This window comes from Anabrus simplex, chromosome 8, assembly GCF_040414725.1.
Source record: "Anabrus simplex isolate iqAnaSimp1 chromosome 8, ASM4041472v1, whole genome shotgun sequence".
NCBI lineage: Eukaryota > Metazoa > Arthropoda > Insecta > Orthoptera > Tettigoniidae > Anabrus > Anabrus simplex.
Window position 1 is genome coordinate 217469540 of NC_090272.1, and position 13864 is coordinate 217483403.

Consider the following 13864-nt stretch of genomic DNA (forward strand, 5'->3'; position numbering starts at 1 on the left):
GTGCACAAACAGGCCAACAGATGGCGCTGGACAGCAACACATCAGGCACAAATTGCCACATATATTTGACATGACATGGGATTTTATTGACACCAACGACAAGTGCACAAACAGGCCAACAGATGGCGCTGGACAGCAACACATCAGGTAGAAATGGCCACATATATTTGACATGACATGGGGTTTCACTGACACCAACGACAAGTGCACAAACCGGCCAACAGATGGCGCCGGACAGCAACACGTCAGTGATGCCGCATGAGACCCGTGTACGGTATAACAGGAGCTGTCGTGAGAGAGGGCGTCCGACGCCTGCAATCACCGCATCTGGACGTTACCAGTAAAGGCACTGTTAGTGAAGCTTTATTTACTTTATTTTGGTGTCAATAAAACCCCATGTCATGTCAATTGTGTTAGTCAATTATTAGCTCTCTACCTCCAATATTCCGTGAAGTATTGTCTCCTAAAACATTAAGCGACTTTTGGGACATCCTGTACATGTTATAACTCATTTTCTACAACCATACACAGTACATTAATAATGGGAAACACACAAGAACTGAACATATGAGCATACCATACATGAAATGTTCTTAATGCTGTGCCTTAGCATCGATACAAGCGTCAAACATCCTCCGTACTGAATCTCCGATGGGGTTCGAACCCCACTGTTAGCAGACCTAATATGGTTTTCCGTGGTTTCCCATTTTCACACCTGACAAATTCTACACCTTAATTAAGGCCACGACCGCTTCCTTCCAACTGTTAGTCTTTCCCTGTTGTATCGTCGCCATAAGACCTATCTGTGCCATGGCGACGTAAAGCAAATTCTAAAATTAAAAAATAAAAACAATCGTTAAGATCTGAAATTTTAATCTGGCCAGTCTCGTAGTGTAGGGGAAGCGGAGGCTCGGGGTTCAATTTCCTAATTCCAAGACAATCCAAGGACATACATTCTAGACTGGAATAAAGTTGACTCAGACTCTCTCTGATACGAGTCCGTCCGTGGGTGGGGACGGTAGAATAACATTCACAGTATCCCTGCCTGTCGTAAGAGGAGCTCATAACTTGGGAGCGTGGATTGGCGATCACTGGGCCCTTAGCTGCATCCTGATATTGCCTCCGCTTACTTGTACCAGGCTCTTCACTTCCATCTATCCTGTCCGACCTCCTTTGGTCAGCTCGTATTCCATTCCGACGGTGTTAGAGAATTCGAAGCCTAGGGAGTCTTTCATTTTCACGTAGCCCTGTCTTTCTTTGGCCGATACCTTGAATGTTCGAAGTGTCGGACCCCTCCCATGTTTTTAATATCTGATTAGTGTTAATAGAGCATGTCCGACTCATTGTCTGAATGGTCAGCGTGCTACCCTTCGGTTCGATTCTCGGCCGAGTCGGGGAAGTTAATCACTTCTGATTAATTCTTCTCTCTCGGGGACTGGGTGTATGTGTATGTCCCAACACTCTCCTGTTCATATACAGACAACACACTACACTACCGATCATCACAGAAACACGCAATAGTGATTACATCCTTCCATATAAGGTTGGCATCAGGAAGGGCATCCGGCAATAAAACATGGTCGTATCCAATTGTGCGACGCATTTCGCACCCGCTACCCTACTGGTGTGGGATAAACGGTGGAAGAAGAAGAATAGTTAATAGATCATAGTTGCCCAGTAGTACTTCCTCCTAAAACATTTATCACCACCGCTGTTTGTTATGAGAGCCAGTGGATTCGAACACAAAAGCCAAACAAAAAGCTCACGATGCCATCCCACTGACTAAATGGGACTCCATATATTTCGAACTTAGGTCTCCTGGCTGGGCAGGAGCCGTCTTGGTAGGCTGTGTATGTGACGGGTTTAACTTTCTAACTTCATAGTTTTACATTTACCAGAATAAAATAGGTTATGGTAATTACAATTTGTTTGTTCTACCAATTCGAAATTCGGCAATTTTTAAAAAGATATTAGCGGGGCGTCGAACAGAAAATGTGACACATAAAGGCAACACCATTTCAAGAATTTGGAAACATCTAGCCTTGAGGCTTCGATCTATCTATCTATCTGTCTATTTATTTATTTATTTATTTATTTATTTATTTATTTATTTATTTATTTATTTATTTATCCTTCTTCATTTCTAATCACCCATATTTGGGGTACGTCAGATCAATCACTTCTTAGATGCTGGTGCTCTCTTCTTCTCCCAATAGTTCTTCATTCTAACTGATCTCCTCCTCCTTTCCTCATCTGATATCTGAATCGGTTTTCTGGTGTTGTTCTTAACTTCGAAACTTTTCGTTTTGTCTTTGGTCACGGTTTTGGCTGTACCATTCTTTAACATGAGTTCGGTGATCTTAAGATCTCTCGGATCCTTTTCAACTTCCTTAAACCAATTGGATTTAGCTTATTGTTTTTGTAAAAGAAGTCAAAGATATGTTTAATTAATCTGTCAGGATTGATTCGGAATATTTATTTATTTATTTATTTATTTATTTATTTATTTATTTATTTATTTATTTATTTATTTATTTATTTATTTATTTGCCAAGCACCGACCGCGGTAAGTTTTGTTATACATTCTGACGTTTCATTTTTCCTTTGATCCAGCCGGATTTCATCAGCTCGTTTTATCGAGCACGACGTTCACACGACCACTTTGCACCAGTTATCTGTTTCTCATCTCGGAAAGTCACAATGCTTGTTCAGAAAAGGTTTCGTCTAACAGTGACTTCTGGTTATATACCCATTTCTTTGAGGACTTTCTTGACGTTAACGTACCAGGGAATTGTTGTTCTTTGGTTTTGAGCAAGAATTGTTAAAAATACGCCAATGAGAGTCGTCCATCCGTAGTAGGCGACCGTAGAAGCGACCTCTGTTTTTAGGCATAATGACCGTGATCTTCTCTATGTTAGAGTAGATTTCTTACCTGGATTTTCTTATGTAGATCCAGTTTTAGTTGTTTGGGCCAAGAATGTTGTGGAGAATCTTTTTCTCTCTTTCCTCTAACTAAGCGAGCGCACATTTCTGAAAAGAGAAAAAGGCATTCTGACGCATCGAGAGATACCTGCATGAGGACACTTGTAATTATTAATTTTTCTTTTCATAGAAAAGCACCTTTTTTTACATTTCTTCCGGGTGGTTTTTAAAGCTACCTCCATTTTCTTTCTCTGACTCCCAAGGCATCTGTACCTTGTCCGCTTGATTGGATTCACTCCCCAAGGTATTTCAACTTTCTAACAACATAGTTTATTGTTCATAATTGTAGATTTCGTTAGGTCTTCTTGTCTTTGATGGTCGACTTTACTTCCGTCTTTTCAATGGATATCTGCAATTATTTGTTTTTCCACTTCTTTCAGCGCATTTATTTCGGTCGCAGTTTATACATTCTCTGTCATTATTGCTACATCATCCCCGAAAGCTAAGGAGTCGATTTCCACTCCATTCTTCTTCATCCCAATACTGAACGAGTTGGCCGTGCGGTTAGGGTCACGTGCGTTCAAACCCCACTGTAGAAACCATAAATATGGTTTTCTGTGCTTTCCCATGTTCACACCAGGCAAATGCTGAGGCTGTACCTTAATTAAGGCAACGGCCGCTCCCTTCGCACACCCTCCTAGCCCTTTCCTATCCAGTCGTTGCCATAATACCTACCTTTGTCGGCGCAACGCAAAGCAAATAGTAAAAAAAAAAAAAAAACTTCATTCCAATCGATAAGGGTGTGAATATGTTTCTACCTTGCAGTATCTGACGCCATTCCTGTATTACTTTTACCAATGATCGGAAGCAGTCGTATGATAGGGAGCATTAAATGCATATTATGGTTATATAACTTTCTTTCCATATTTTCCGTATATTTGCTGTTTACTCCCTGGAATGTCTGCTAGGTAGAGTACATTAAATATTTCAGTAGAAGTCTCCTTGAAATAATTCCCACCGTCTATATTACCTTTCTTTGCCCATCCAAATGTCACCGCAGTACAAAGTAAACCACTCATACGCACGGTTCCCTCATAATACAGTTGGTCCAGTCAGCCCCTACTGCGATACCGCCAAACAGCAGGATTCCTATTTTATTCGGGTGTCTTTTCCACAGATCACCTACATTTGTGACTACCACAACATTATCCAACTCCATGTTTTGGGCGGAAGGAGAACTCGCTTTCGAGGCATCCTGTAGTAGTGGAGCACGGTCAATATTTACTCTTTGGATGCTACACGTGGCCATGACGTCACTCAAAGCCCACTACGCTCCTCACGTCTCTGTTTATTTAAGACTTACAATTTCCGTTATTAAGTACCATTTCAATGGATGCTTCCAAGAACGCGTCACTAATTTTAGATCTATGACCTAGGATTGACCGAAGCGCTCTTTGGCCAAACTTCCGGAACTGATATCATTGGTCATATCAAAGGAGAAATACCGTTGTTCTCTAAGAAGTTATTTTTGCCGAGTCCCTAAGGCAATTGCCAACGTTGAAATGTACTATAATGAGCCAGTCCACTTAAAGAGCATATACCAGGGTAGATAAAAGCCGTTCTTTCCTCCAGTAATTACTTCATTCTTTCCGAAATGACATTTTCTTTTCTTATTATTTATTTATTTATTTATTTATTTATTTATTTATTTATTTATTTATTTATTTTTGTATTTCAACTTCTTCGTACGTTCCGGTCTTCTAAGGACCACGTTACAATTTCAATTCTTCCTCCTTAGTTGTTCTTTCCTTTTATTCCAGTATTCTTTCATTGTTTCACTGTGCTTCTTTTTCCTGTCTTCAGTCCACTTTGTGCCTGTTTTCTTTTCCTTCCTCCCTTGGAATCCATCCATTTGTACGACTTTCTTTCTAAAAATCTTTCTTTCCAATAAATCTTCTTCGCTTATGTTCTTCCTTACAAGGTCTTTCTTGACTTCTTGAATCCAGGTGGTGGTTGATTTCTTTTCCCAAAAGTAGTCGAAGATTCGTTTAGTTACTCTATTGTCATCCATTCTGTAAATCTGTCCAAGAAATATCAATCTCCTTTTTCTTATTGTTTCTGATATGTTTTCGATGTTCTGGTAAATTTTATTGTTACTTCTTATGTTACTTCTTAATTTCTGAATTTCCAAAACTCTGCAATTCTTAGAGGACCTAATATTTTCCTTATAATTCTTCTTTATAATATTTCTAATTTATTTATTTATTTATTTATTTATTTATTTATTTATTTATTTATTTATTTATTTATTTATTTGATTCGTTTACCCTCCAGGGTTGGGTTTTCCCTCGGACTCAGCGAGCGATCCGACCTCTACCGCCTCAAGGGCAGTGTCCTGGAGTGTGAGACTTAGGGTCGGGGATACTAGTGTACGCATTTAACCTCCCTAAGCTGAGCGGACCCCGCTCCAGTCCTCGTACCACTTTTAGATTTCATGGCAAAGCCAGGAACCGAACCACGGCCTCCGGGGCTGGCAGCTAATCCCACTAACCACTACACCACAGAAGCGGACGTTATTATTATTATTTCAACATGAAACTAGAAGAATATGGAATGAGAATTAATAAGAAGAGGACCAAAACTATGATAATTGGAGGAAAAGGTAGAAGTTGTCATATTAGTATAGGAGGAGAAGAAATAGAGCAAGTCAGTAACTTCAAGTATTTGGGAAGTATGATCAGAGATGATATGTATTGCACAACAGAAATTAAGAAAAGAATTGCCATAGCAAAAGAAGGCTTTAGGAAAAAATCAAAATTATTTTGTGGACCACTAAACAAAGATTTGAGGAAAAGACTTGCTAAGTGTTACATTTGGAGCATAGCGCTGTATGGCGCAGAGACTTGGACATTGAGAAAGAAAGATGAGAGAAGATTGGAGGCACTAGAGATGTGGGTATGGAGGAGAATAGAACGAGTGAAATGGGAAGACCTGGTAAGGAATGAGGAGGTATTACGAAGAGTTGGAGAAGAACGAAGTATGTTACAAACCATTAGAAGGAGAAAAATGAACTGGATCGGACATTGTTTGAGGAGGGACTGTTTACTGAAAGAAGGAATAGAAGGAATGGTGAAAGGCAAACGAGGAAGAGGAAGGAAAAAATATCAAATGTTGGACAATATCCAAGGAAATAAATATTCGGACATGAAAAACTTGGCGCAGGACAGGCAACAGTGGAAGAGGTTCATCCCATGACAAGACCTGCCATAAGGCAGAATACCTAGATAGATAGATTATTAATGATTCGTTATGCCCAATTTATATAGCACAGCGTTCCTTCTTTTCTTCCCTCAGTGTATTGCTTTCTGTGTTCTTCTGATCATTCTGTGTATTTTCTTTTAGGTTTCTCTGAATTGTTGTTTTGCTTACTAATCTCCTAAATTTTGTTATATTTTGAGTGATCTCTTCGATAATACCAATTTCCTATAGATCTTCGTTTATTTCCACTAACCAATTGCTGCAGATTTTCTGGGACAAGCTTTTTTGTCAGCCTGTTGTTACCCGTTCTGTGTAGGTGTCCGTAGAACTTTGTTGTACCTGTGATTTTTTTCTGTGATTTGATAAATTTCTTTCCATTTATTTTCCGTCCTAATCCAATTTTCATATTTTAGTCCTAGGAATTTTCTGTGTATTTTCTTCTATTTCTTTATGTTTTTCATTTGTTACCTTCCATCGATTATCAGGGTTTCGGATGTATTATTATGAAAAGATGGGCTGTATAGCTTAGACGGTAGAACGCTGGCCTTCTGACACCAAAGTTGGCAGGTTCGAACCTCGATCAGTCAGGTGGTATTTCGATGTGCTCAAATACGCCTGTCGTTAGATTTACAGGCACGTAAAAGACCTATTGCGGGATAAAATTCCGGCATCTCGGCGTCTCCGAAAACCCTTTAATATAGTTAGTGAGACGTAACCCCATTCTTCTTCTTCTTCTTCTTCATCTTCATCTTCATCTTCTTCTTCTTCTTCTTCTTCTTCTTATTATTATTATTATTATTATTATTATTATTATTATTATTATTATTTACGATCATCCTTCTTTGTTGTTTCCTCTTACGTTCTCTCCATTATTCCTTCACCATTCCACTATGCTTTGTTCTTCTCTCCTCAGACCACTCTGAACCGGGTTTCCTTATAAATTCTCATCCTGCACGTTGTGATATGTGGCGAGCAAGAATGGAGCATCTTTCTGACTGGATGGTGTCTTCTGAATCTCCACCCCCTGGTCATCATTTGGAATGGACAACCTGGAAGGCACTGAATTGATTGAGGAGTGGAGTAGGTAAACCCAAAAATAACCTAAAATCATTTCGAAGATCAGTCCGACTTCTGCAATTGCGGGGAGAAATAAACTATCCAACACCCTTATGACTGTCCGTCCTTCCCTGTTCGTTGTACACTTCGAGACTTGACCCAAGCCACTGAAGAGGAAATTGCTGTTGCCCATTTCTGGGCACACTTTGTGTAAAATATGTTTATGACATAAGATGTACTTTGTTTTGTTTTTTATATAATACCTTATTTGTATTTCAACTCTTTTTAACACTCTGACACGAAATAAATTATTATTATTATTATTATTATTATTATTATTATTATTATTATTGTTTAAAGGGGCCTAACATCTAGGTCATCAACCCATTATTGTAGTAGTAGAAGTAGTAGTAGTAGTTGTTGTTGTTGTTGTGGAATATACTGCATGTAAATGAAGGTGTGAATTAATATGATTACAAATACCCATACATAGAGTTAGAGATGTATAAAATCCGCGGTCAGGCCGAGAATCGAACCAGGAATCCTGTGAACCAAGGCCATTACACTGATGACTTTAAGAAACTGCTAATAATAATAATAATTTCGTGTGGCTATTTGTAGCCGAGTTCAGCCCTTGTAAGGCAGACCCTCCGATGAGGGTGGGCGGCATCTGCCATGTGTAGGTAACTGCGTGTTATTGTGGTGGAGGATAGTGTTGTGTGTGGTGTGTGAGTTGCAGGGATGTTGGGGACAGCACAAACACCCAGCCCCCGGGACAATGGAATTAACCAATGAAGGTTAAAATCCCCGATGCGGCCGGGAATCGAACCCGGGACCTTCTGAACCGAAGGCCAGTGCCCTGACCATTCAGCCAACGAGTCGGACAAGACACTGCTGTGTGTGGGTGAAAACGCACAGTGACATGGAACGGATGTTTGCTATCCTCTATTGATCTCTAGCCATATCCATGGATTTGCGTTGGGTCTGGTCGGGAGTACAACTGTGCCAGAAATAGATTTGAATTTGGCCGCTCCATGTGAACTGACAGCCGGGACCAGAGTTATGTAGAGCGGTCCTGTCTATTGATCGCAGACATGACTATACAGACTTTCACCTTTGTTAAGGAGTGCACCAAATACCATAGTGATTAGAATGCATAAACATTTTTGTTACTGAAAATTAGAAATTCCTAAAAATTTCTAAAATTAGCAACAAAAACAAGAAGGTATTTGGTCCGTTGATGGTTAGCGAACCTGCATATTACCCGGAAACCCCGGGTTCGATTCCCGGCCAGGTCAGGGATCTTTACCTCCATCTGATGGCTGGTTCGAGGTCGACTCAGCCTGCGTGATTACAATTGAGGAGCTATCCGACGGTGAGACAGTGGCCCTGGTCTAGAACGGCAGAGGGGATTCGTCCTGCTGACGGCATGTCACCTCGTAATCTGCAGGCTTTCGGGTTGAAAAGCAGCCGCTTGGCAGGTCAATGGTCTCTCGGGGCACATAGCGCCAGGGGATTTTTTTTATTAGCAAGAAGAAAATTATGTACCACTATCCATCACATAGCAGAATAAGTATTTCATTTTTATCAAACTATAGAGTCGAGAAAGGTGTTTTATAATTCGGTTACCTTTACTGGACGAGTGGTACGTGTATGCAAAGAATTAACACATCAAACTTTGCAAATAGGCGAACTCGAGGAGGTTATTACTTCCTCTGTTGGTTATGCACATTAAGCAATAGATAAATATTTGACCAAATTCAAACGAAAGTATTGTACAAAGAACATTCTGATGGCAAATGTTTATTAAGGTCGTACTATTCTACTGTATCATATTCACATTTTAGAGAAGTACTACTTGTTTTAATCTATACATTTTTATAATAATAATAATAATAATAATAATAATAATAATAATAATAATAATAATAATAATAATAATAGTTATACGTCTTGACGACTACTACTACGATTTGAGGAGACGCCGAGGTGCCGGAATTCTTCCCCCAGAATTTCTTCTACTTGACGATAAATACTACTAACACAAGGTAGACGTGTATCTGATCCTTACACCGTTGACATCTTAAGAAATTTCGGATTCCTCCGGAACTCTTCACGTGATACTGAAGTCCTACTGCACTGCTGCTTACGCAGGCTAGCGCACTATAGTTAAATACCATTGGCCGTGAGAGGAGCTGGAGAAAATACACTAATTCCCTGTTGTACTCACGAAAACTTGGTGGTGCAGATCTCAATGAATTCTGATTCTCCATGTTAAATGTACGTAAGTTCAGTGACCTGCAGTATATCTTATCCGTATCACTGGCTGGTTGACGCCTGCCTTGAATAAAGGACTGCGCTCATCGACGTAATCCATAGTAGCGAACGGTAGCCACGACGGCGATCATATATGGGAACAGAGTACACATTATGTTATCAACAATAACTGAGCGAGTTGGCCGTGCAGTTAGCGGCGCGCAGCTGTGAGCTTTCATGAGAGAGATAGTGGGTTCAGACCCAAATGTTGCCAGCCCTGAAGATGGTTTTCCATTTTTGCACCAGGCAAATGCTGGGGCTATGCCTCAATGGATGCCACGGCCGCTTCCTTCCCACTCCCAGCCCTTTCCCATCGCATCGTCGCCATAAGACCTATCTTGGTGCGACGTAAAGCAAATTGTTGTTATATATATATAATATATCTTTTGTTACCGCTTTTTCACACACCTCTGGGATCGCCGGTGTGAACTGCGGCGCACATGTAGATTTGACCCTTTTTACGGCCGGATGCCCTTCCTGACGCCAACGCTGTGTGAGGGATGTAATCACTATTGTGAGTTTCTGTGGTATGTTGTCTGAATATGATGAGTAGACGGTTGGGACGGACACATACACCCAGTCTCCGAGCCAGAAGAATTAATCAGAACCGATTAAAATCTCCGACCCGGTCGCGAATGGAACGCGGGACCCTCTGAACTGAAGGCCGGTACGCTAACCATACAGCCAACGAGTCGGACAAATTGTAATATATATTAAACAGAAAATAATGCAACTGACATTTTAAGAAGTTGTGTATTTTTTCTGCGTTCTTTAGGCGATTTGGAAGATTTTGACGGGAACTGCACCTCTTATATCATTGAGTTTTGTTTTACGCACATATAACGACTTGTACAGTGTTCGTAGACTCCGAGGTACTTGAATTTGGTCCCACAGGAGCTGTTTTATGTGCTGGGACATCTACCGATACGAGGCTGGCCTCTTTCAGGAACTTCACCGGGCGAGTTGGCCGTGCGTGTAGAGGCGCGCGGCTGTGAGCTTGCATCCGGGAGCTAGTAGGTTCGAATCCCACTATCGGCAGCCCTGAAAATGGTTTTCCGTGGTTTCCCATTTTCACACCAGGCAAATGCTGGGGCTGTACCTTAATTAAGGCCACGGCCGCTTCCTTCCAACTCCTAGGCATTTCCTATCCCATCGTCGCCATAAGACATATCTGTGTCGGTGCGACGGAAAGCCCCTAGCAAAAAAAAAAAAAAAAAAATTCAGGAACTTCAACTACCAGTGAACTGGGTTCACAAAACCCGCACTCTCACCATCTGTACAACTCATCGCGAATGGAATGTATTTATGTATGTATGTATGTATGTATGTATGTATGTATGGTTTTCTTTACCGTTTATTCACAGCATGCCCCCATTACATGACAGTAATACTATAGTATGCGCACCTTTTAGTGATAGATGGACACCCTAGTATTGAATCGATCGACCTCGGTTATCTTCCAGATTCGTATTGGTAAACTTTGAAACACAAACTAAGAATCGCTTATGCATCGCTGTGCGACATCTGGCATACACTTTACGTACTTGCACTGTTGTTCTTTACACAGCAAAACCAAACTGCTGAATTCATGCTAGGAACAAGATTCTCATCGAGAAATGTTATATAATGCGTGTGTGACACAGTTGTTGGCTTAAATTAATAAAGGTTTAGAAAATTCATATCGATCATATTATCGATGCAATTCATATTTCATTTCCATTCAGTTGGCAGCATTACCGGAACCGGCAGTACTCCCTCGTTTCTCCTCACCCCCTAACAAAAATCTATCACTAAAAAGTAAAATAATACATGCTTTGAGTAATCATATTACAGATGTAACTTTCTCATTTCATGTGAGATATTTTCTTAATTCGATGGCTGTTATGATGTACATACGTAAAAAGAAATGTAAACAAAACTATATCCTTCTTTCACAGTTGTTGAAATACAATTGAGTTCGTGAAACGTAAGAACTGTTTAAAATAATTTTTTAACCTGATTTTGGTAACTGGCCATAACTCTGTACCTAAAATATATTTAATTAAAACGCTTCTCTCTCTCTCTCTCTCTCTCTGTTTTAATCCGAAAAGTTGTGTCATCCATGCATATTTTGAAACGTAACGTGTCATGTACACCACCTTTCATGCGAAAACTACTTGTTCAAAGTCTTATATTTCCAATAATTGACTATGGTTCAGTCGTATACAACGACTTATCTGAAACTTTGAACATAAAACTACAGAGGGTACAAAACGCATGTGTTCGTTACGTTACAAATGCCAGGCGTGATGAACACATAACACCCTATTACATACAGCTACAATGGTTGAAACTCCATGAACGTCGGGATATCTCAGTAGCTGTTGCTACGCAGAAAATTCTCAAACTGAAGACACCATCCTACCTTTATAATGCATTTAAACCTATGGAGTCGGTACATAACAGAGATAATAGGTTTACAAAAACCACCCTTCAAATTCCCCTTCATCGTACCACTAAATTTAACAAATCCTTTGTTTGCACTGCATCACGTATCTTTAACGTCTTTAATCTTCACCGTTTCGCAAGTAACACTAACTGTACCCAACTAAAGCAGTTCTTAACATCTATATTTCTGGAGGAGTACGCAAGAGGCTGAGATCAGGCATTCTTGTGTCGAACAATCAGGAATATGTATATTTCGAAGAAAATTGTTTCTCTGCTTTAGCTTTATATCCTTTAAACCCATGTAGTCCAAAATAACAGAAGGGCTTAATGATTTACTTTCTTACTTATTATATAATGTATGTCTTAACCTTACTGGTTTTGGTATCTGTATTTTCATTTTTTTATTAAGTTTCTTGTTTAGTTTAATACCTTAATATTATAAAAATGTAGTTGCTGTTTTCATAAATCTGCATTGTATTATAAGAAGACGCTGCATAAAGGGACTTTTCAGTCTCAGTGGCATGTAAATCATGATCAATAAATTCAATTCAATTCAATTCTCTCTCTCAAGTAATTCACAGTGAAATAACAAATTTTTTAACAGTTTGATCAGTGGCATTGCAGGGACATATGGGACTATCTATAATTTTAAAACAATGAAAATAAACTCTTCGGTTTCCACGACCCGTTAAAACTGCGATGTATGTATGTTATTCTCTGTTCGAGTCATCTTCAAGGGTTATTAAGAGGAGCTTCGTCAAGCAGTCAGCGCTATTCCCACGTGCTACACCCTTACGTGGTTCGCAAGTGCAAAGTGGCAAAAGTAGCTCTTAGGCTAATGAGATTAGGCCTCACGTAATCTTTTATGAGCAGAGTAAATTGTGATGTAGGGTGTTGAAGCGGCTGAGGTACATACAGCGTTGTTTAACAACTAGGAGAAAGATTCCTATAACATGTAAAATCGGTTAAGTAACACTACTGAGATATAATAATAATAATAATAATAATAATAATAATAATAATAATAATAATAATAATAATAATAATAATTGTTCCGGGATATCTGTGGAACAGCAGAGGTGAAGGAAGGTGCCGGGATGAATGGGTCTAACTACAGAGTCAAAGTTAATTTAAAATTTAAACCAAGGTTATATTTTCCAGAAAACAATAGAAATTTGATAGCTTTTCATTTTAGGGAAATTACAAGGACATAGCAATCTAAAAACAAAACTTAGAAGGATCCAAGAATTTTAACTCTCTTGGGCTACAAGCCCCTAGTTTTACAATTTCGAGCTCCTAGCTCAACGCACACATTTTTTCAAAGGCAGAAATCCCCTAATAACATGGAGCACTTGCTCCCACCTTACATTGTCTAGCCTCCCAGGGGCCTACTTACAACACTAGAAAAGAGCTGACACGCTCTCAGTTTCTCAAGCCTATTCAAGGCAATATCAGTCTTTACAATAACTTGCGATGAAGGCACAACTTACACAAATTAAACGGGGGTATCTCGTACCCAACCTACTGAGCCTTAGCAGAAAAAAAAACAGGTTAAGTAAATGGCCCGAAACACCAAGTTGAATGGAGGCGTGTACTTGCACTCCTAAATATGCATTTTTAAAACCTAAAAGGCACTAGGCCGATGAAACAGAGGCTATTCCCGAACTATGGAGGATACTCGTATAACAATAATTTAAGACATTACAGAAAGGAAGAAAACCAGTTACAAAACGTATTCGCCTCAAACCAATATGAAAGGGAGCTCGTTAGGGTAAATCACTCTCTATCCCCGAATTACAGTTGCAGATTTTATGAAGGTTTTACATAAGCCGGCAGAAAATTACATTTTAGAAAAGTAGGTTATATGGTAAAGTTTCGGACCCTT